The sequence below is a fragment of the Opisthocomus hoazin genome, chromosome 8, assembly GCF_030867145.1.
Source record: "Opisthocomus hoazin isolate bOpiHoa1 chromosome 8, bOpiHoa1.hap1, whole genome shotgun sequence".
Lineage (NCBI taxonomy): Eukaryota > Metazoa > Chordata > Aves > Opisthocomiformes > Opisthocomidae > Opisthocomus > Opisthocomus hoazin.
The window spans coordinates 22,419,384-22,442,993 of record NC_134421.1 but is presented as its reverse complement, the minus strand read 5'-3'; the positions used below and the strand labels follow the sequence as shown (position 1 = coordinate 22,442,993).

Here is a 23,610-nt window from a genome sequence, read left to right as displayed (position 1 = left end):
GCCGCCCCGGGGCGCGAACCCCGGTCCGGCCCCGGCCCGGCGGCCCTCCGTGCGCGCCGCCCGCCTGCCCACACTGAGCACACGAGGCAGCGCGGCTGGGAGGGGGGGCCGGGCCCGCCGGGCCCACCCGCCCCCGCCGCCCGGCCCCAGTCCCCGCCCCGCCCCGCCCCGCCCGAAGCGGACCGGTGCCCGCAGCCTGGCCTGACCCGGCAGGGCGGGAAGCAGGGTGCGGGGCTCCCCCCTCTGCTGCAGCCGTGGGCTGGGCCGGAGCGGGGCCGGGCTGAGGGTCGCTTCCCCCCGCCGGGGGAGCGGGGAGAGGCCGGGCTGGATGGCTTCGTCAGCCCCGGGCCGGGGGACCGCGCTGGGACCCCGCTGGTGCGGGGCTCAGGCGCTCTGTGCGTGGTCTCGGGGCTCCATTTTCCCGTTACGAAGCAAGCCTCACCCGAAGCAAATCACACCTCTTCCAGGAGCGATCTACTCCTCCTGCGAGCCGCGGCACGCTGCCGGAGCTACAAGCCGTTCCCAAGTTAAAATAGAATCCGATCCCGGAAGGTGTTTGGCGCTAGTTATGAAGCGCTCTCTGCGTCAACTCCGAATGCCAGAACGCGGGGCTCCCGCTGCCTGGTGCGGGGGGTTTGCCGTTGCTCGGCGTGTCAGCCCCGCACACACGGACCCCGCGGCTGAGCCGTGCCCCGGGAGGACAGGGCCACGCATCGCAGGTTCCGAAGGATGTGGCTTCTCTCAGGGCAACCCGTTATTTCACATCTTCCCACTATGTTCTCGAGCCGCTTTTCAGGAAATTTCAGTTCTGCGAGCGTACAGCGACCCGTGGTCAATTCATCTCCAGCGAGCTGGTTAGTCAGTAAAGAGCAAGGCAGTTAGAGCAAACCACCATCGCATTTACGCTTGGGGTTAGTGTGACAGGAGCAGTTTAGCCGAGGCAACTGAATATTAGCTGGCAGGTTGATCGGGAGTTCATAACCTGTTGTCACGGAGAGCAGGGAGCCACACCACAGCGCCCGGCCATCGAGTCTCGGCCATCGCGTTTCCGCTGCTGTGCAGACCAAGTCAGATGCTGCTGCCTTTGATCTCGTGGTGTAAGGTATTACTCAGCATCACGTCGCATTAAGGTGCTAAAATGGAGGGGGGTCGCTTGAGTGGAACCTGCCTGACTAGTGGTTTTTTATGTGGGTTATGGTTAACCAATGCAGGTGACATCGCAGGTGACAGCCATGGGGCTCAGATTTGCTGGGCTCCTATTAGCATGTTAAGTGGTGTCTCGTGATGCTGGTTGTTAGTTACTTCTCCTCCCTCAAGTCTGATTATGCAGGCATCAGTCGCGCTTCTTTTTGCTTGCTCGGGTCGCTTCTTCCCTCTCTCTTGTCTCCTGAAAATGAAGAACCTCTCATTCTGTCAAAATTTCTGTATTATAGGGCTGATATGATGTTTTTGTAGTCACTGTAGATGACTGTTCACAGAAATTGGCAGCGTTTCCAAGAACACAGCCTTCTACAGCCGTTGACTCTTCTTGTCCACTGCCTGGTGTAAAACGCTACGGGACACATCCCTCTTCACGTATCTGCTGTCACTCCTGGTCTCGACAGACTCTCAAACTGCTTTCCCTTCTTCCAGATGTTTCTCACTGAAGTGCACGTGTCCTCCTTGCATGTAAACTCGATACAGTTACTAGTTTACCTGTAAGTGAAATGGGATAATGAACAGGAATAAGAACATCAGCAATAATCCTGACCATAGACATGTGGGCATCCGCTCTGGGCGTTTGGTTTGTTTTCTCTGTAGTTACACTCAGGAAAAGGCACGTGCTCTGGAATCACTTCTTCTCTGAAGACAGTCTCTGAATATGATTAAAAGAGAGCTGGAACCCTAGGATTCAGGCGTTGTAATATTTAAATTACAAGTATGGGGTACTCTTAAGAGTACCCCAAACCTCAGTGCTTGGTACCTTGACTTTTTATGCATTAGGAGAGTTCAAGACCTTGGAACTGGTTTTGTAGAAATCTTCCCTTCCTGATGAGCCAGAAACTATCTAAAGTCAGCAAGTGAACGTGGTTTTCATAGAGCAACCTCCTCGGGACCTCTAATGACAGGTTGTTGGAAATCTGGCTCCCCACCTCAAGGCCAGAGCTTTTGTCATCTCAGAATGCAGGGCTAAGCCATTTGCCCTGGAGTCAGACCCTGGTGTCCACATCTTTCAAAAGCTGTGTTAGATAATTCACCTCAACACATGTTTTTACTTGTTTTCTCGTAACAGCAGGAATACTGCTGCCTCCTTCTTGCGCTGTTGACCTCTGCATTTTTTTCTGGAGCTATAAAAGTTTCAGTCCATCCCTTTATTTTTAAAACATAAGCATTTTAAGGTGGATGAAAAGTCTGGAATTTAGACCTATAGAGAAATGTGGTGGGCAGGGATTTTTGGTACAAGTCCAGGGCCATCTGGCCAACCAGCAGCAAACAATTAACTTTGCTGACTTGTCTTGTCTGAGACAATATCACTTCAGGGCATCAGGATTGCTTGTGCTTCAACTCTTTCATCCTGTCACTATCTTTTTTTTTTGTTTGTTTTGTGATCTTTATCAGTTGCTGTGGCTCTGCATGGCCCTTGGCACCCACCCTTTCTCCTGCCCTTCTGGTGCCGTAAGCTCTCTCCATGTTCCGGTACGCTCACTCTTACTTCACCCTGTGTGCCCCTTTTCTCCTACAGTTTTAGCCCACTTCTCATACTTGTGCAACACCAGGCATCTTCAGAGGAAGTCTGGGATGAAGCAATGCATGATTTTGTGGGATTGATCCATGATCTCCAGGAATAGACCCTTGAGCAGTTTCCCTGTACGCAAACTTGCTTCCTCCTCCAAAAACCCTCTAATAAAAAATGATGACTGACAAGTACTGCACAATTATTTTCAAGCTTGTGTTGACTCTGACTTTCACTCTTATTTTTTGGTGTGAGTTGTCTTCCTTCCACAAAACTTCTGAATTCAACCTGCCTGTATTTCCTTCCCGAAAGCAAGCTTTAGTTAACAACTTGCTGTCTTCTCATATTGGGGCCATTTTACAGTTTTGTGTTACTGGATGAACAGTGCCACGCTACAACAACGCTCTCTCAGCTTGTTCCCACTGAGATATTTGCCAATAACACCAACTTTTTTGTTATTCTTCATGTAATTACTTTGCTTATCAGTGCCCAAAGGTAAACACAGAGAAAAGGTCACCCAATTTCCCACTAAAGTATCACTGTATATTAACAATATAATTCTTAAAATACCGTAACACTGCCTCTGTGTGACCATTTTGTTTGCAGTTCCATGCTCCTGGGTGACTTGCCATCATATTTTTCCTGGACCAAAGCACTGAGCTCTGTACCTCCTGAAGTGAAATACTGGATAAATACATGGAATCTTCCAGTTCTGCCTGAACAAGATTTGTGCCGAGTGAGAGAGTGTGTCTGGTGAAACACAGATAGATGGCAGCGGAAGGGCCAGTTTATATCATCTCCCTTAAAGACTACTACAAATTTCTTCTGCTCTGTCCTTCTTTCACAGTATTTGACAAATGAACCAAAAATCCTGAAGTGAAATATGTTCCTTGTCTTCTCCTTCTGGCATCATTAAAGTCTAATTCCTTCTTCTTTAGCCACAAAAATTACTCCTGCTACCACATGATCAGCCTTTACCGTGTGAAGTACAAAAAAACCCAGAGCCTAAATTGTCTTGTCACCTACACTTTCTCCAGTGGTGTCTTCCTCCTGCACCTCCTTGTATTGGGAAAGACTTTTTTTTTTTCTTTGCCCTACCTGCACTTCTGCAAGAACTCCCCAGCCCCTCCCCTACTCCCCACGTCTCTGAGACACGACCTCCTCCACAGGTTTTACTCTTCCTCAGCCTGCTCGCCAGTTCCCTCCAAACACCTTGCTCACTGTCGTTGTCCCCACTGAACGTAGGAGAAGAACTCTTACAAAAGTGGCATCTGGGCTTTGGACTGGTTTTTAGAGTTGTGGTGTCTGTTCAGACAACTGATAGCGACGCGGTCAGGTTGCGCTCTTGCTAAGAGCAGTTCAAGCGATGCTCAGTAGCATGCCTAGTAGAAGCAAGTTCCAGTTTCACATATGGGGATGCAAAGATTTTTCTTTTTGTTTCTCTGGTGTTTACTAAATAATTCTGTCAGATGCAAAAATGCAAACACACTGTAAAGCACAACCTGCTCTTTCAATGCAGCGTGTTTGAAATGCCGCTAGCCAGCCTCATTTTTGCAGGCTCGAATGCAAAATGTTGCTATGGGAACAAAACCTTCTCACCACCCAATCAGCTGAAGCAAGAGGTGGGGTTTTTTTAAAACAACCAGACTGTCTATATCTGCTCTTCACCTAATCAGTCAACATGAGACAGAGAACAATCATTTTCACCACCAAACAGTGGAAATATATGATTCATTGACTGCCAAAAAAACCCTATAAGCTTTTTAGGGATGGGAGATTGCCATCATATCATAGAACGTGAACAGGCAATAAGACAAACTGACAAAGCAATCCCATTTGGCAACAGAATCAAGGAAAGAAATGGGTGTAAAACTGCTCAAATCTAACTAAATCTTATTTTGGGAGAGACAGATTGAAGAGGTCCTCAAAGAATTTGGAAGAAGAATAGTTGTAACAGAGGACATGACTTATCATGATTGTGCAATCGCCTCCTTTACCCTGCGTGCATGTTGAGACTGAGTTTATGTGGTGGCTTTCTTTTCCGTAAGCTGGTACTGTGTACCCCCATAGAGCAGTTCTGCTGCCCGTCCCACCACAGGGGTGCCCAGGCTGCTCTCACACGAGCTACAGCCTGGCAGCCTGCGGACGCCGAGGTCAACACGCACTTCCCTCAGTGGCCAGTGTGTCCTGCTGCTCCACAGGAGCACGGAGCAGCCCGGCGCTGAGCACCACCTGCTCCAGGAAAAGGGGCTGTGGACAGAGCTGCTCCCTGAGACAAGGCTCGCACCCTGCTCTGCCAAGTCCTCCACAGTGGACTCCGTCCTTACTCTCTGTCATCAATGTTTTAATTCAGTCAATGTGAGTAGGAGACCTCTGTGCAGACCAAATTAAAAGTGATGTAACCTAGCTTGATCCTGTCTTGTCTGGAATGCTATATTAGTCCTTTGACTCTGCTGACATTTAGCAACCTCTTAAACTACAGTAAGCGTATATTTAAGCCCTGTCTCTTGTCAGTCTGTAAGCAGAAAAGACATTTCCACAAACTAAAAAAAAAAAGATCAGTAATTTTGGGGTAGTTTTCAGACTAATTAAAATTCTGTTTATTGATAAGATTTTTCTACACTGTCATATGAGGGGGAAGTACTAAATCAAATTTTAATAATAATTATATCCTTTTAAAAATGTTTTAGAATTTGACTAACACTTTCACGAGTGGGAATAGAGTAAGCCTTTATTAATGAATGATTGAACTGTCAGTCTTCACTGCTTCTTAGTCATTATAATGAATGAAAGCACACCCTGATCAATCTTGGGTTCTGTACACATGTCACATGCTGTCTCTCTCCTCCAGCAGCCATCAATTTGAAGCTATGAGATAGTCCATAGAAGAAAGGAAGTAGCTGTCTGCTCATAAGGCCCATAATAATAATAAAACAGCACTATATGCACAAATACAAAACAAAATTCGAGTATCATCCTAGTTATTTTCTTCGTACCAAATGTAGAAGAATGATCTGTGCTTTGTGGTTCTTACAGGTACACAGGAGATTACAGGGACATAAATTCTACCATTACAGATCAGCCTGCATTCAGGTCTAAGACAAGAATTAGCTAACTAAACTTTTTTAAGTCAGCTGAACCTGATTCAACAGCAAAATTTAAAGCAGGAAAATTGTGATGGTCTATGTTATGGTAAAGCCTCAGTGTTTCTCATGCAAAGCAGGGTGTTGCCAGATGTGGTGCTAACTCCGAATGAGAGGGCAGGTTCTAGGCTCAGTCCATTCTGCAGCGATATGAAGATCTGCTGCTGCTGTGGGAAGTGCAAATCCTAGGGTGGGCAACACAGGAGAGATGCACGGCTTTGTTCACGTGTACAACGTAAATGGGCAGAGAAGCAGGAGTTTCCTGAGCAGACTTCAGCCCAATGCATGTGGATGTCACCAAGTTTGAGCGAGTGGGTATTCAGAGACCCAGCTTAAGAAGGGCTTTGGACAGTGGAGTACCCATCAGGCAGAGGACTAAACAGGGCTGCTGCTTCACCCATATTCCACGTGGGTCTGAGGAGATGCCCAGTACTGCAGCGTGTGAATCATAACACATTAGAAAGGAGAAGGAACACAGTTCAAAATAAGCATGGAAGGAGGTCCTGAGGCCTTTTCTACACATGACAGTTCTATTAGCTCAGTTATTCAATCAGGAGTATGAGCACTTGCTGTTGTAGCTATCCTAGTTTAAAAAATACGGGTACAATAAGGAAGCTATTTCATATAAGACAACTATACCAGGACAGTGAACATTGGTTGCAAGGACAAGTATTTCCAATGCAAACACTTCCATTACCAGCATAACGGCTTGTTACCACTATGGCTAACCCTGCAGTGCTTTGTCAGTTCAGTTCTTATGCTGAACTTGTTAAACTGCTGTAACGCCTGCAGCCTAACTGAAGGAATAAACACGTGGGGTGCAGGCAAGTTAGGAAGGAAGTGGGAGCACATCCTTAAAGCAGTTTTACTACTGAGATGCTTGGGTGGTGGACACGCAGCCTCAGTTCCTACAGGTGCATACTGGTTTTCTGGTCTCACCTGTGGAGCTGCCTTGATGACATCGGCAAATGGTGCACCAGTAACTTGAATTTATCAAGGAGTTTTATTTTATCATTTGTAATGTTTCATCTTACTGTAATATTTTCAGCTCTCTTGCTATTCACACTTTTCAAGCTGCACTAAGAAACCTGAGTTAATCCCCTGTTCAGAACTGTCCTTGTCACTGTTTTCTGCAAGCTGTCATTCAGAAAAAAGAGATACAATTACAAAATACATATTTATTTACAGTGTCCTTTGTTCCTAGAAATCTGGAAGGTACATGACGTTGATCAAGTAACTGTTACTGTTCCTGCCTGTATGACTGCTTCCATATGTATTTACACCAGGAATTTGATTAGAACTGTAAAAATTTAGTGTTATTCCTCATTCACAAAGCAAAAAAAGGCTTATCCTTGATAAACAGTATGCTACAAAAATTGTGGTATAACTTTTAACTCACCGTGAATTTAGCTGTCGTGTTCAAGATCATTAGAGAGCACTTCATGTTCTTGCTTTTCAGACAGCTGCTCAGTTGGTTTTGCTGCTCCTACTGATTTGCCTAACAATTTTACATACAGAAAGCAAAATCCTGCTATTATTTATGTACACGTGTTCCCACTGAAGGCAATCCAAAGATTCATAATACCAAGACATCATGCTGATAGCATTGGTTGGGGCAGATACAAAGCTTCTCGTGTTGGGAGTCAATTTAGGACCTTGTTAGAACCTAGAGCATCTTAAGTTAGAATAAAATTGCCATATTTTAAACAGAAACTTAATAGATTGTGTCTTTGCCAGCAGAAGAGGGAAATACTACAATATATTCTTCCCAGCTTCTGTACTGAAGGACATGGCAACTTCCAGCAGCTCCATAACAGATTCCTCATGCATTCCTTAGTCATCATAAAGCAAATCATCTATCCAAAAACATATGTTTGTGTCACTCACCTATGAACTCGGAGCAAATGGCCATCAGCAAGCAGTAGGGAAAGCAGAGAAGTCCCAGGAGCGCTAGCCAGACTGACTTAGCTAATGAAGTGTGCATAAACAGCAAACATCCATCTTCATTAATTATCCTCAAACTCCCCTTCCACATATAGTCATTTCCCTGTATCTAATGCTTCTCAGACAACCTGTGACATCCATGGCCTGAATCCTGCAAATGACGAGACTGAGTAGGAAATGTGCTCTGTAAACATGCTGTTCATTATAGCTATTTTACTTACTGCCAGATGGATTGATTTGAGATGGTTTATTGCTTACTCACCCTTCTACGTGTTTGAATTAGATGAGTTAGCAAACTGCCTAGTAGTCAGGAATCAAGTGCTTCAGGCCAGCAAAGGTTTTGAAACTGCCTTTTATTTTCTACCTCCATAGGCAGTTGCAGGGGAGTCGAAATTTTACATGGGAGTATTTTCATTTGAGCTAATGCAAGATGAAGGAGATTGAAATCTATTTAAATAAGCATCACATTTAAAATAGTACTTGTACTTCAAGCCTATTCATAGGAGAAGCAAGTATTAAAAGATTGTAGCTCAATAACTGGTTATGGTACTGCTATTTTGATGTATTTTGAACAACAGACAACAAAGGATATCTAAATAGATGGATCTTAGTAGAATAACTTGACGAGAATGTTAAGAGTTGATACTAAAAAGGTGGGAAGGGAAGGGAAGGGAAGGGAAGGGAAGGGAAGGGAAGGGAAGGGAAGGGAAGGGAAGGGAAGGGAAGGGAAGGGAAGGGAAGGGAAGGGAAGGGAAGGGAAGGGAAGGGAAGGGAAGGGAAGGGAAGGGAAGGGAAGGGAAGGGAAGGGAAGGGAAGGGAAGGGAGAGACATAGCAAACATACTCATTCAGTATCACCATTTCAACATTGTTACCCAGGCATGAGATCAAAATTATTACAGTGATGGCATTAGTCCCAGTATCCAGCAGTTATTATTAAAGCAAACTCAGACCAAGCAAACCATGTAAGCCTGTATTTTGAAGCACACAAGTAAACTCAAGGACTAAAAACCTATTGAAAGGAACAAAATATTCCAGTCGGGTAGGACAGACCAGAATTAATGGAAATACATTATCCTGTGGCAAAAGAAACAAGCTCAGTGAGAGTTTATGCTCTCCTCCAGTGCTTTCATGGTGTGATGGCAGGTAGCTACCCTGCTACTTATGAGATTATCTAAATGTAACTTTGCTGAACTGAGAACACTGCATTTTTAGCAATTTCAGTAACTGCCATTTAAGTTTGAGCCTGTAGATTTTCTAAAAGATACAAAAACACATTTGCATTTGGCTCTACCTGCTCTATAGATAAAGTAATTCTCCCCCCAGCTGCTGTCAGAAGGAGCCCAGCCTCTCCCAGGGTTGGCTAACTCAGATACGGTGCTGGTGCATCCAGGAAATACTCTGCACCTCGTAACTGCGCTGATGTTTGAGAGTGCCTGCCCGCTGGAAGGGTGCCTGGGCTGTAGAACTTTTATCAAATGGGGTTTTGACTTCAGCTTTGCATTCTAGCTAAGCTTACAGAATTCTTAATTTTCTTTTAATGATCAGGTATTAGTCCTGACTCAGGAAAGCCTTTAATATTATCCTTGAGGCCCTTAAGCACTTGCTTAAAATTTACTACATGTTGAAATGACTTCCTGCACTTACACCATACAGTGCTAGACTGTCCTGAAATGACTCACTGTCTTTCTTAGCATTGCTTTCCACCACCTCTGTAGAAGAAATGCAGTTTAGAAATGTTCCGTTGCTGTATTCCTTCCCAATCCACTACCAATAGCTTCTCCACATGAAGGATATTCTGAGGAGCAGGTCCTCTGTCGTTAGAAATTACCATACAGGGCACAGCTCTCAACAGTCCCAGCAGGTGGATACATCCACACAAAACTATAAAAATGGCATAACCTGGGGCATGTAAAGCACCATGGTCCACTTCAGAATCATAACAATGACCTACTTTTGATAGCAGCAAGGATTTAGGAACGTGGCAGTTCAGAATGAATGGTGAAGAAGAGTTGCTCTGCTTTTCCCGGTTTGTGTACCTTTTGGTGGACATGCTCAGTGCCTAGCTCACCTGCTCCTAAGTTGTTTAGCCCTACCTTGCCTGTAGAGAGGGTCCTTATATGACAAATGAGGTAAATTTACTTAAAATAGGTAGCATGACTATGCCCTCCACTCAACACCCCCCCCATGCCAGTAGTTGGAGCCAGCTCCCTTCCTACAGAACAAAGACTTTTAAACAATAGGAGTAATAAGAGTATAAAGCAAACATTTAGCAAAGAAAATGTAACATTTTCCAGAGCCATTTGGACATCAGATCGGACCCCTTAATTAGCAAGTACATGTAAAGCTGTCAGGCATCTACTGACAGTTTTTAAAGTGATCTTTAGCACACAGCATGAAAAAATGTAAGTTCAGCATGTGGTGTCAGATCAAACAGGTTGTCTGCCACCAATTAGAATGAAAGAATATATTAAATCTTGGGATGATGTGGTATTTCAATACAAAATTGGAATACCTCAGACTTAAAAAGGCTTTCATCAAGACAGTCTCCATTTAAAGCTCAGCAATGTAAACTGTGACCAGATCGAAGACTGAAAGAACTAGCGCACTCAAAAGTGAGACACAGAAAAGGCGACTTTATTTAGTTGGCATTTTCCTATCTTCTAAGTCAACATAGTATGCAGTGAGTGGCATATGGGCTGTGCAGAGCGAAACGGAGAGCCATGGATGGCTGTGTTGAATTAGCCAAGTAGTGTAATGTTTACTACTTCATAAAACCCACCTTATGAAAATCAATTGCCATCACAGAGGCTGTTGTTATGTATTTTGGCTGTTGAATGGTAGATCAAATGCTAGAACCATAAGTTCAATATATAATGTGTCTTGACATAGGATTTTTTAATTTTTGTCTTTAGCAGTTACCCTACACAATAGACTGTGAGTTCTTATTTTGAACAAATGTAAATAATCTGTGGCAGCATGTATTAAACTGATTCAACTCAGGCATTCAGCAGGCTGGCAGGAGAAGGGAAGGGAAAGGCCATGTAACTACTGCAGTGGGACTCAGTCAAGCCATAAAAGGCCATTACATTCTGATTAGAAAAAATAGGTGGGATCCTGGACAGCATGGAGAACTGGTAATGATGAGGCAACCTTTCACCTCCTGGTTGGCTTTACTACTTTCAATAGGTCAGCTGTTAAACGTAGGTAAATATAAATACTGCTGAACAAGTGCTGGAACTAGGGAAGCCCCCATCACCTCATGTGTCCACCAAAAGAGCTGTGGCTTTTTCCTCCCAACACGACCCTGTCACAGGCCCCGTTTCCTCCACGCGCCCTAAATCCCCCTCTGCTTTCGGTGCTCCCTGCCTGCCGTCGCACTTACTGGCTAGCTGGGGCACGCAGCCTGGTGCGTGGCAACAGGCCCAGCAGCACAGGGGTCTGCGAAGCTCACACAAGCAGCCTGTCTCCTGGTGAGGCACGAATTCATACTTTCTCCTTTACCCAGATGTCAGTATTCGCAAAACTTGTAGGAACTTGATATCCCTGGTACCCGTGCCTCTCACTTTCTGCTTGGCACCATACCCTTGTTCTCTGTTACATGGTTAGCACCAGACGTCCCATCTTCAAAGCAAAAAACAGCATTACAGTAGTGCCAGATTCTTCACGGGGCTCACACGTTAGGAGCCAATGATTCAGGAAGAACCAGTGTTGATAAAAAATTGTAATGTGTAGCAGTTACCACAGTCAGAAATAAGGGCAGTGTAATTTGGTTTCCTTTAGAAATTTCTGAATGACAGGGTGAATCAAGAGCAACAGAATCAAAATAAAGCTTGTGCCACTAAAGAAGTGAGGACTAACTCATCAGGTAGGATGTACAGAATGTGACGTTTGAATGCAGTTGGGGATCTTGACAAGCAACTACGAAGTACTACGTTTTCAGAGCCACCAAGTGCTAAATTAAGAGTGCAGCTACAGCTGGTGTGAAGCCACCCTGTCAGTTTTATCACGGCATTGCGTTATGACTTACTCAGCGGCTGCCTGGAGCAGCCTTACTGGGGTTTTGAACCCTGGTCTGGTCTGTGAAACGAGTGCACACACTCCCCTAGCAGTCAACAAAGCCTTCTGCAGGGTAATTTTTCGCTAAATATGTAAACAAGGTGTAATTTTAGCATTAGCTGCTTCCTACATTCTGACTTTGCTACAGCCTTGCAACGCAGAAAAAATACACCCATAATCCGCTGAAGTTTCTCTGATGCCAATTAAAAGATTTAGCACAAAACATATGCAAGAGGAAAATCCTCCTCTTTGCAAATGAAACCTAACATCACAGGAAAAGTCACAGGAAGCAGAATCTAATGAGATTCCAGGCCTTGATTTTTTTGTTTCTTTTTAATTCTAATTTCCCATTTGTCTGTGTGATTTTAAACTGACGGTGATCAGAGTGATGGCGAGCATCCCTGATGGTCAGGGAAAGCAGTGCCAGCATAGCTCTGGAGTCTGTAGAAATGGAGACAACTGCGAACAGTAGGAGACTAAAATCAGAGCAGGAGTTTCCATCTTTCCTTTCCTGCCCTGACTATACCTACCCCATTAAAAAGCACTTACCCTTATCAGATAGAGTGGTCTGAGCCATCAATCATTTAAAAACCTGTATTAGCTTGTGAGCAGGTTATCATCAGCTGAAATGACTAACAATCACCAGAGACGGTTGGTGAAAAAACGCTGCTCCATGGCCTGTTCTTTCCCACCGCTGTCATCAGCCTTGTGGCACCTCTGAGAGAGCAGAATCCCCAGGCCTCAGGTCCCCCTGAGTGAAAAAACGAGGTATGCAAGCACTTCTTACCATTGCCTCTAAAGTCTGGGCAGGTCCTACTGAGGGGGTCTGCGTGCCAGCTGTGAGGCTAAGGTCGATATAGAAGTACATGAAGAGCCAAACATCTCAGGAGAGTACATGGTTCAGAAATGGATGGTGAAAGTCCTAATAATACAGAGCAGCTTAATATTTTTGTTTTGTATCTGGAAAAAAATAGGGTTTGTATCATTCATATCAATTAGAGAGAACTTGCTCTCTGATCATCAGGAATGGAGGAGGACATGCAGGATGAGCGTTACTAACCTGGCATGCTTAGATGCCAGTGAATCCCAGGAGCAGTAGAAGAGCTGGTTGAGGATCCTTCTTGTTTACTGACCTTAATTTTGAAGATACTGGGGATATCCCAGGAGACTGGAAGAAATACCAGCACAGCGTAAGTATAAAATGTTGAAGTTGCTTGACAAAGATAAATATACCCTAGAAGTGACTAGGAGCATGGAAAAACATACTGGTAGAGACAACAGGGGGTGACAGCTCTCCGAGAATTAATGACAGGCACAGAGTGTCAATTGTTGTGATTTTTCTGAAACTTGCCAAAGAAATCTTATTTCATCATTTCAGATTACAGGTATGTACAGGTAAATGTGCAGATGTAACACACCTAGATAATTGCAAGAGGTTTAATTTTGTACTCTGTAAAACCTGATGAAAAGTTAGCAATACACCACATCAGCAAAGCACTTGCTAAGCAGTTTTAAGAACTGGCTAATTCAGCAGTTTCCATGAACATATTTTTTTTTATTTAGCTCTTCCCCCTATATCTCAAGTGTATGTCCCATCCTGTCCTCCCTCTCAGTGTTTGCTAACATATAATTCCGCAGCTCTTAAACTAGAGGGACGTGCCTGAGAGCTGGAGCTGCACCCAGCAGGACATGGGTGAGATGGGATCGGCAGGGTACAATGTAGGTCTGGAGCACAGGGTGAGCGGTACTTGGCACTGGATCTGGAGGAGCCCGGGGTTGCTGCAAAGTGCCAAACCACAGCCAGGCTTCTCAGATGGGGCCCACTGCCTTCATGGGCAACCTAAAGAGAGCTCCCTGTGCATTCCTGCAGCAAACAAACAAAAAAAGTTTAGTATGTCCGTGACTCCTCACTGCAGGCACGAAGGGAATAAAGTAAGCAGGAAGAGAAGGATGATTTTTACACTTTGTATATAGGATTGGTGTGCTAGGTAATGCTCATTCTGAAAAGGCTGATGAAAAATCAGGGAGGGCAGAGAACCACAAAAATGACAAGGGAAAACTGCTTTTCATGCAGAGATGGAGACTTCCATCTGTTTAGCTTGTCAACAAGAGAAGTGAGAGGTGACTTGATTACAGTGTACGAGTGCTTTCCCAGGCAGAAAATACTGGGTAGTCATCACTTCTCTCAGCTTGCAGAGAAAGACAACAACAGGATCCGGTGGCTGAAACCTGCAGCCAGACAAATTCAATTAGAAATCAGGCCCAGCTTTACAACAGTGGAGGCAACTGCTCATTACAACACGTGACCAAGGAGAGACGGTTCCACAGAGCAAGACGGGCTGCTTTGCAAGAAGGTATGCTTTAGCCAAATTGATAGACATTTCACTCCACCCTGAGAAATATAAAGGCAAGTTGGTAATTTCCAGGAGGACAGACTAAGTGATCAAATATCTACTTTAAAAAAAAAAAAAACAAAACACCCCAGCCACACAAGCTTTCTGGTTTTTTAAGTGCTCTTTAGTCTATTTTGCTCAATTCATGGATATCTGTCAGGTTAGGAGAACAAGGGGAGACCTTTCCAGTCTCTATGGGCTAACAAAAGAGCCACTCATATTTGAAAGGAAATGGCCAAGAATGGTGTGCCAGCGGGACAAACCGGAAACCTCGCATCTCTTGCTCAGTTTGTTCGAACGGGTCAGTAAGCATGGAACTTCCCTGATAGTTAGGATGTCTGGAGGAAGAAAGTGAGAGACGAACTTTAATTAGACTAACGATTGAATTGATGTAATTGCATTAAACACTCACTTCCTTCGGTGATGAGCACAGTGTTAACACCCAGCAGGGCAACCCTGCAGGATTAGACAGGGAAGGGGAGAGGCAGACAGCTACGGGCATGAGAAGGGAGGCCAGAGCCTGATGCAGAAAATCAGGGGTGGCACAAAACCCCCCAGCTGTGGAAGAGGGGAGATGGATGGGAGGCAGCACGCAGCCCTTCAGTGCTAGGCAGCACAGCAAGGGAGTTGCCTTGAACAGGAGGGACGGCAGCCAATGCAGCACGCAGGAAACTGCAGGGAGGCTGGAAAGATGCACGGACACAACTCAGAGTAATAACAAATGAGCCAAACTGACTCAAGAGAAGCAAAACTATTATCTGCAGAGAGTTTCCCCCTGCTTTCCGCTCAGAAGTGATTACAGCTACAAAATCTGTTTGCGCTGCCAGCCTCCCACTGCCTGCTATGGCCATCGCGGTAAAAGCGGTATGTCCTGCTGCGGAGGAGCCAAGCTGCAGGGAGGAGGCTGCACCTGGATCTCACCGGCTCTTGCCGCGTTGCTCTCAACAGCACAGGGCTTCCCAGCAAAAACGGAACAAGCCAGCACAGTGAGGAAAAAGCTTTTCCGTGCTCTTAATGGCTTCACTAAAACGTAGAGACAAAACAGTTATGCAACCCACGGGCTTGGACCTTCTTCACCTACTGTGGCGTGGCTTTTGGGGAATAAACAAAGAGAAGGGCGAGTTCCAGGCAATGCTGGACGTGAGAATAAGTCCTGTACAGACTGAATGTATACCAAAGCTAAATAGCTACCAAAAGACAATTAAAGGCTCAAGCAACTGAAGTGATAAGCACAAATATTCCCTGTATATCACACGTATGCATAAAGGTACGTGTGCTTATTAACCCTGTTTAGGAGGTTAGTGCCTGTCTTTGGAGAGTTTGTTATTTTAATTGATAATTCTTATTTTAACATTATTTTAATTGAGGCACAGGGGAAGGACAGAAAGGACGACAAGACGGTCCTACAAATTCACTCACAGCTCCTTGTTAACACTGGCAAGCTGCTCAGGAATGGTATTGCCTAGATGCCTGCAAAATGTCGCCTTCTCTGAAAGACCTGTGTGAAACATACCACACGCCTGCTAGTCTACAGCAACTTTTAAATGCCCGACTCTAGGCAGCATACGGTGGCTGACAAAAGTTGTTGATTTCCTTGATATCTTTATGTATCAAGATGCTATTTTGTTAATTGCGGAGCGTGAAGTTAATTATAGTGTAGAATTATTTGCTGTGACACAAGGGGATTCATTTTGCCCAGTGTGGTGTTAGACAAACGGACAAAATTTTTGCTGCTGCAACCAGGCCTGGACAGTCAGTTCTGGCCTGTGTTTTGCTATTGCTGAGTAACAACAGCAGCTACAGTCCTGACTAACAGGAGCTACAAGCACAGACAAGAACCCTCCTGGGATTTAGAAGAAAGAGAAGTCTACTCAATGTAATTTGACAAGTGCTATATCGCAGATTAATTACTGCTCACCGCTTTTCTTTTGCCAGTACGTGATTGCACTCACAGGCTGGGTTTGGAGCATCCAATGTGTGCTTGGCTGCAGTGGAGATGTTCACTGCTTTGGTGTCTGCTTTTCTCCGTCTGCCAGAAGCAGGCCTGCAGCCATAGCACGGGTAGGTGACAGGCCCACCGCCATCCCCCTGTAGCTGTGGTAAGGTTGTGGCTGCAACGTGGCCGTTCTGGTGTGGGTTACGCAGCAATTACTTGCTGTCCTTCCTTTTGTAAGCTGCGGTGGTCAGTAGCAAGCAGCAGAGATCATCGTGCTTCAGAGAAGTTTTCCAGCTCTGGGGATGAAGGCTGTTCTTAGCACAGAGACGACAGGTGCTCTAACGATTGTTTGGATCCAAGGCAGGGGCTGGCACCTTGCCAGGGGGACAGATTTGTGGGGCGTGAAGGGTGAACAGAGCCAGGCACTCCCCTCCCAAGGACGTGTGCGCTGCAGGGGAGTCGTTGCCGTGGATTTGTGCGAGCACAGCAGGGACAGCACCCACAGATCTGAGTCCGATGGATAATACGGTTCGCTAGTCACCAGGTGAAGCTGGGTGTTACCTTCGGGATTAACTTCCGTGCCTCAGTTTTGCTTGCTACAGATGTAAATAACCCTAGATTACTGCAGGATGGCAGAGCACCCAGCCATGGTGCGGAGCAGAGGCCAGCGCGATGTCTCCTGAGCAGCCCCTTCCCAGCGCCTGGAGCCAGCTCCGGTTCCCCAGCCCTGCACCACCGCGAACCCACCCCCCAACCGCAAGCCTTGCGACCTACTTGGATGAGTGCAAAAAAGAAGCCATGCTTAATTGAATTCTTCATTCAGCTCTGATAATTGGTTACATCGTCATAGTTGGGTGCCGAATTAATTTCTGCCCTCTTAGGCTCTGCACTTTCAAACGTGTCACAAGACACGCTGCTATTTACTGCGCAGTCCGAAGTGATTCTGGCAGGACGCATTGGCTTCTGTTGCTGCTTTTCAAAACCTAAACTTTAATGGCCAAGCCAGGCTTTAAAAGCCCAAAGACTAATAGATGTGTAAGGAATTTTTTTGAAGAAAAAAAACCCATTGGAAATTATTTGAAGACCATCATTTGAAGTTCATTAGAAACCATTTTAAGCTGATAAAACACAAATTAACATTTCGGGTTAGTATTTACAGCAACAGCACTGCAGGACAGAGCGCCCCAAACTGAAAAGCTGTTTTATAAAAATGAAAACAGATCCCACTGGAGGGGAATGCAAATTAAATAGCAGGAGTTAAAGGAAAGCCAGGTAGATTTTAATCTGATAGCTAAAAAATAATTAAAAAAAAATTTAAAAGTATGAAAACCTTCCGACAGATCTTTCAGATAGTGTAAGACTACATTCTGACCTGCAGCCCAGCACTTTTATCACAACCCCACGCCTGAGTCTGCGTCAGCTCCGTATGATTCTCCCATGGGCTTTAACTCTCACAGCTGATATTGAACTAGTGAAGAAAGCTCTTTCTAAGGTAGAAGAAATAAAGCCAGATATTCCTCTCACTCTTCTTTTTTCAGATGAGTAAAAAGTTTGAATTTTTATGCTTCAATATAGGAAATCTAAATCTTGCTTCACTCTTTGTGATTTGATTTCTTGCTCGTTAAGTATACAAACGTGAGTTGATCACTCAAAGTATACACTCCCTTTCTGTAATCTGTAACGGGCTCATTTTAATGGCAGTGGTTTTTTCCTCCATTTTAATAGTAATTCACAGAAAATCGCAAATTGTTGAATGCAGAGACATGTTTTCTGACTGCCTGGCCAGACGCCAGCTGGGCAGACCTCTGAAGCCACCACAGCTTCCAGGTGCTGGGCAGAGCTCTTGGTGTCACCTGCATCTCCGATGCTGAGGGAGCTGGGCTTGTCTAGCCCGAAGAAGAGAAGACTGAGAGGGGACCCAATAAATGTCTATAAATATCTTAAGGGTGGGTGTCAGGAAGATGGGGCCAGACTCTTTTCAGTGGTGCCCAGTGACAGGACAAGGGGCAATGGGCACAAACTGAAGCACAGGAAGTTCCGTCTGAACATGAGGAAGAACTTCTTCCCTCTGAGGGTGACGGAGCACTGGAACAGGCTGCCCAGGGAGGTTGTGGAGTCTCCTTCTCTGGAGATATTCAAGACCTGCCTGGATGCAGCCCTGTGCAGCCTGCTGTAGGTGACCCTGCTTCAGAACGGGAATTTGACAAGATGACCCACAGAGGTCCCTTCCAACCCCTGCCATTCTGTGATTCTGTGATCTTCTCCCACCAGTGAAACAGAAGACAGCACAACTCCCTTGTCACTCTGTCTCAATTTTCAGACTCACTCTTCTGCACAGATTCACTTTATTAATGGGCTCTCTGGGGCACAGACATCCAGAAATTAAGCACTGGTATACTCAGAAGGCAGACAGTGCTGTTGGGAGTCGACACCTGATTTAGGTTACAAGGCTCAGTTTGACATTCGGAGGTGATGTCCCCTGCCAGAGGCAGAAAGGTCTCTGTCTCAGGGCAGCTTTGTGCCGAGTGGCCCAAGCCAACCCTGGGCTGGGTCCCAGGGATATGTGAAGGTCAGACTGGAGATGTCCAAGGTCATGCTGAGGTGTGCCAAATAACAAAAAACTTCTCACTTGTGCCATCAATGGTCTTGCTGCTGCACTGTGGGCAAGCGAGGCGTACCTGAGGCTCATGCTGTAAAAGCCTTGCACTTAGCTTTTTTCTTTGGAAAATAAAGCAGCTCCATGAACTCCCCAACAGCAGGGTAAACAATTTTTTTTTTTTTTTAACACATCTGCCACAAATTAAAACACGATATTGTTGTCTTGCTTCCTCTGGCCATTGTTTCGCTGCAAGAAATGAGGGAAACACCACATAGACAGATATCGCTGAATTTGGTTTTGCCTCATTGAATTTTTACGGATGGTTACCCTCAGAAAACAAACTATTAATAGGCCTGTGTCTGAATGCTCGACCACAAGAGAGCTCATCTGTTACACTCAGGCTGCGTTTTGATGGATTGCTATTCCATGAACTGAAAATCCTTTGGGCTATGAAGGATATAAAATACTCCTACAACCACTTGCCCTAAAACTAATATTTAATATATATATCACAGGGAAAAATTGAGTAGTCCATTAGAGGAGTGGGAAAGAAATTACACCATCGGCAAAGAGAAAGAAATAGATACAATATTCTAGCAATATAAATCAATGTAAAACAGAAGTCTCCTGAGCTGCAATTTGCTTAAGTGATGCTAACAGCAGTACAGATTATTTACATAGATTTTGTAACCACTGTTGTTATTACACAGATTAAATTACACTAAGCTGTTAATTTAGTTTTTGGTGGGTAATTTACATAAAGAAAAAGATAAGGTCCTAAAATTTTAGTTTGCTGCATATTCTTCTTACCATGAACAAATTCCAAAACCCTCTAGATTTTAGAAGCAATATGTGAAGCTGTCCTTTAATCATTGCTCCTGCTCTAAATACCCACTTAAAAATTATCCAGTAATTCTTACTTTTGCTTTTATGCACACAAACAAAAATCTTTGACTGCAACATCAAAATCAATCTCTTCTGCCTTTTCAGGTTTGTAGTGCAGGATAAACTGATCTAAATGAAGCGATTCATTATTTTAATTAACCAACAAGCAACTTTGATTTGAATATCATTTTTTAAGTTGTTTTCTGTATCTTCATAATTTGAAAAAGAAAGTTTAGCATTGTTTGTTGGAAACTTTGTAATGCAAATTACTAACTAAATATAATCTTTATGCTAAATTTTACATTCCTTTTTCCTACTTACAGTGTATCTATGCACATTTGTGTATACACATATTGTTTAGCACACTTGTATTCATATTCTAATTTTTTCTCTGTTGATATTTAATTAAAAAATCATGAATCAAAACCTCTGAGTAAAATGCACAGAGGAAATTATAAGTCGAATTCTTAAAGTGCATTCTCAAAAACCAAACCATCTTATAGGTGATTATTTCATATATAAATTCTAAAAACACTGCTTTTTTCCCCAAATCCTGCTTTGATTCTACCCTTTGTGTTTGTTGCATGTGAACAAAGCTAAGAGTGCCTGCAAAATTCATCAGTCTGGGAAATGATGTTCCAAGTTCTAGTGACTCAAAAAATGTAAGTAAAGGAAATGGCCAGACCTGGTTTTGGTTTTTCAGCAAAGGGAAGTCTCTGGGGGCTCCGAGATCCTCTGCAGGCTGAACATGACCATGCTGTTCCCAGCTGCCAGCAGGAACACAGGTGGCAAAGCGCTACCCTTCCTGGACTCCACGCTGAAATTCAGCTGGAAGCAAGAGCCACCATTAGCTCCCGTGCGTGGGCCCAGCTCTGCTTGGGAACCATGGAGTGGTGTTCAAAGCTCAGCAGGTCTGCGGTGGGAGATGCCTGCTGGGCACTTCCCAGCTGACACGCGTTACTCTGATCTCTTCCACGGAGGTAGGCTTCCCCTGGCGCAATGCAGCACTGGCTGTGGGATTTGTGTGAGCAATCTGAAGTGCCATTCAAAGGCTGCTACTTCTCCCCACCTCTTTGCATGAGCAACCTGATGTGCCATTCAAAGACTGCTACTTCCCCCCTCCTTGAAGCACCTGCTTTGTACACCCCTTGCAAACACCGTGTGAAGGGAAAGCCTTTAGGCTTGCAGTTGTTTTAATCTCCTAGCAAACCAAGGATCTGTTTCCCCCTTTGGTTGCCAGCAGAATAATAAGCCTCACAGAATTAGTAATGCGAAGGTTTCATTCTGAATGCATCGCAGCTGTGGAAAATACATACCCCAGCTTTCTGGGCTGACGACTTCCAACTGTATCCAAAACAATCACCACTATAACTCCCACTCAGGACTGCTTCTCAGCACCAACCCTAGCAGGAAACATCCCCCAAAATTAAAGCCTGAGCTTACATGACAGAAATGCAAGGTCTTGAGTATCTGAACATTCTCGGTGTGCCCTCAAGGGTGGGCACAGCGTGCAGGAGTCAGTAGTACAGCACAGGTTGGGCAGTAAAGGACAAGGCCTCCTCCCTTCTCCTTCCAGCTTTCTTAAATGCTCTAGGAAGCCCTCACATGTTAAAGATTTCTCCTCTTGCTGTAGCCAGAAATGGTTATGAAATGCTAACTCTCTGCTGCAAGCTCTTCAGTGCCACGCTGGTGCTGCCTCTCCCCTCCGTCTGTCTCATCTGGTGAAGTAATGCTTTGTCCAACAGAGCTACAGCAGGTTCATTAGCTGATGTCAACATCACAGCCAATATCAAGTCTCCAGAGCATTGAGCAGCGTTGTTTGTAGTCCCCTACAGCACCCTTCTGAACCCGTCTGAAAGGCAGCCTTCACCCACCCCAGACCTGCGTGGCCAGGGCAAATTTTGGGTCTTCAGGTCAAAATCTAGAGGCTTAGGGAGTGGTGTGCTGACAATGGATCCTGCTGCTGGAGCCCGCTCTTGTTATTGTGCTGATCCAGGCTGTTGGGCTATCAAGGGCCCGATAAACTCTCTGCAGGCAAAGGGTCTCCCCCAGCGCTGGGGACTGGGCAGCGTGCTACAGAGCCATGTTGCATGGCCCGGTACTGACCCGTTGTTACTGGGGTCTTCACATGGGAAGACGGTCTCCCAAAGCTCCTTTCCCTGTCATTCTCCACCCTAACGTCTCCTGGCCAGCTTCGGCTGTGTCGGGCAGAGAGGTGCGGCCCCGGGCAGCGGCAAGGGGGGACGCAGTGCTCCGTTGAGGGAAGGGCTCCACGCCAATGCATGGGGCTGGGCCAAGTGTGCTGTTGGCACAGCAATAGCTCAGATCCAGCTACAGCAAAGGGCTGCCCAGGATCGTGGGGACGCGCAGAGCTACTGGTAAAGACACAGTGTTAAAATGAAAGCAAGTTTCAGTGCTTTGCTGCTCCTGGAAGAGGTACTTGTCTCCTTAACGGGACGGTTCCCATGTCAGAAAGTTGCCTCTTTTAAAGTGACATTTAGTGTAAGGGGAATATTCCTGTCAGTGTTTCAGTTGCACTTGGTTGAAGACACCATCTGCTGCGACACTTGGCCAGCTTGGCATTTAGAATGTCATTTAGACCGGAAAGCAACCGAGCCTGGCTACTGAGGCAGGCATCACGAGCAAAGGTGAACTTCCATAAGCGAAGGAGGTTGCTGATAAAAAAGACTGAATTGCAGAAGCGTTTACAGAGAGCCTTGTGGAAGATGGCTGATTTTTCTGCATATGCTTTATTACCCGTACATGCCTTATGCAATCTACTTTGGAGAAGCAGTGTTACAAGAGTTGTCAGTGAAATTCTGCAGTTAAAATCCAGCATTTGTGGTTCCTCCTGCTTAAAGCAGGACGAGCTGGTTTCTGTCCTCTCCAGAAATGGCATTGACAGTATTTTCCAGACTGAGGTACTGAGTCCTAGGCTTGCTTCAGCCCAGTGGGGCAGGAGGATGAGCCCATTTTCCTGCCTTTCCGTGGAGTATTGCCGCACACAAAGCTGCTCAAAACTGTTTGTTCCCTTAGTATCTCTGCTCCAGCTGATAAAAAACCACAAACCAGCTCTGAGCCCTGTTTCTCCAGCACGGGAGGTGTAGGAAGATCTGCTGTGTCCCTGTCTGTCCCCTGAATGTAGTGGCTCGGTCCCAGCTGTGCCTCCTGATGCGTGTTGAAACTGCAATCCAAAAAATCCACAGGACAATGAAGAGGAATGAAATAGGTAGAAAACACATTAAAAAAAGAGTAGAGACTAAAACTAATAGAGCTAATTGCTCTACCCAGGTTTGTGCCCTTAGGGCAAGTATAGAGGAGTGTTGGTAATGAAGCTCTACAACAGCGCTGGGGGAAACTGGGTTCTTAAAGTCAAATAATCTATCAGGATGAAAACGTTGGAAGAGTCCTTTCCACGTATGCTGCTCAGTACGGCTCAAATTGCTTTTCGGCTGCACTCAGGGCTTTTGTTGACTTAAAGTAAATTAAACATTATCCTTTTTTAATTAGATAGGTTAGGAGATCTCAGCAAGTGCTACTTCTTATCAATTTAAAGACTAGAGCTAGTTTAAAGCAATTAAAGCTCAAACCCCCACCTTTAAATAATGAATTAATATGGAAATTTATTTAATATGGAAGCAACTGGGGTTTAAGTAACCCAGTGAGGCAGGGATGGGAAGGGAACGAAGCCAGCAGAGCCAGCAGCGCGGCTGCCGGGGTGGCTACTGGGGAGCGAAGTGGGTTTTCTCTTCTTGACAAGCAACTGCAAGAATACAAAATCTTCCAAACCCTTCTCAGCTGTCCTTACCAATGATTGTTGCATTTCAGCGTATTGGGTGTCATGGTCAAGGCGCTGGCAGCGGGGGCTGCGGGGCAGCCTGCGAGGAGCGGCCGGGGCTGCCCTGCACCGACACAGCTGGTTCCAGCTGCCCCTGCCCGG

The 23,610-nt window shown here is 45.3% G+C and overlaps 1 protein-coding gene across 1 annotated transcript in view; it reads right to left on the bottom strand.

Annotated features, from left to right (window-relative positions):
• The window catches only part of TMCC3 (transmembrane and coiled-coil domain family 3), a 148,369-nt gene extending 147,903 nt beyond the window's left edge, over positions 1 to 466 (bottom strand). Inside the window, exon 1 of the mRNA XM_075428448.1 lies at positions 443 to 466. The gene's annotated coding sequence lies outside the window, so the exon portion shown is untranslated. The remainder of the gene's footprint in view (positions 1 to 442) is intronic.
• Between the last annotated feature and the right edge of the window lie 23,144 nt (positions 467 to 23,610).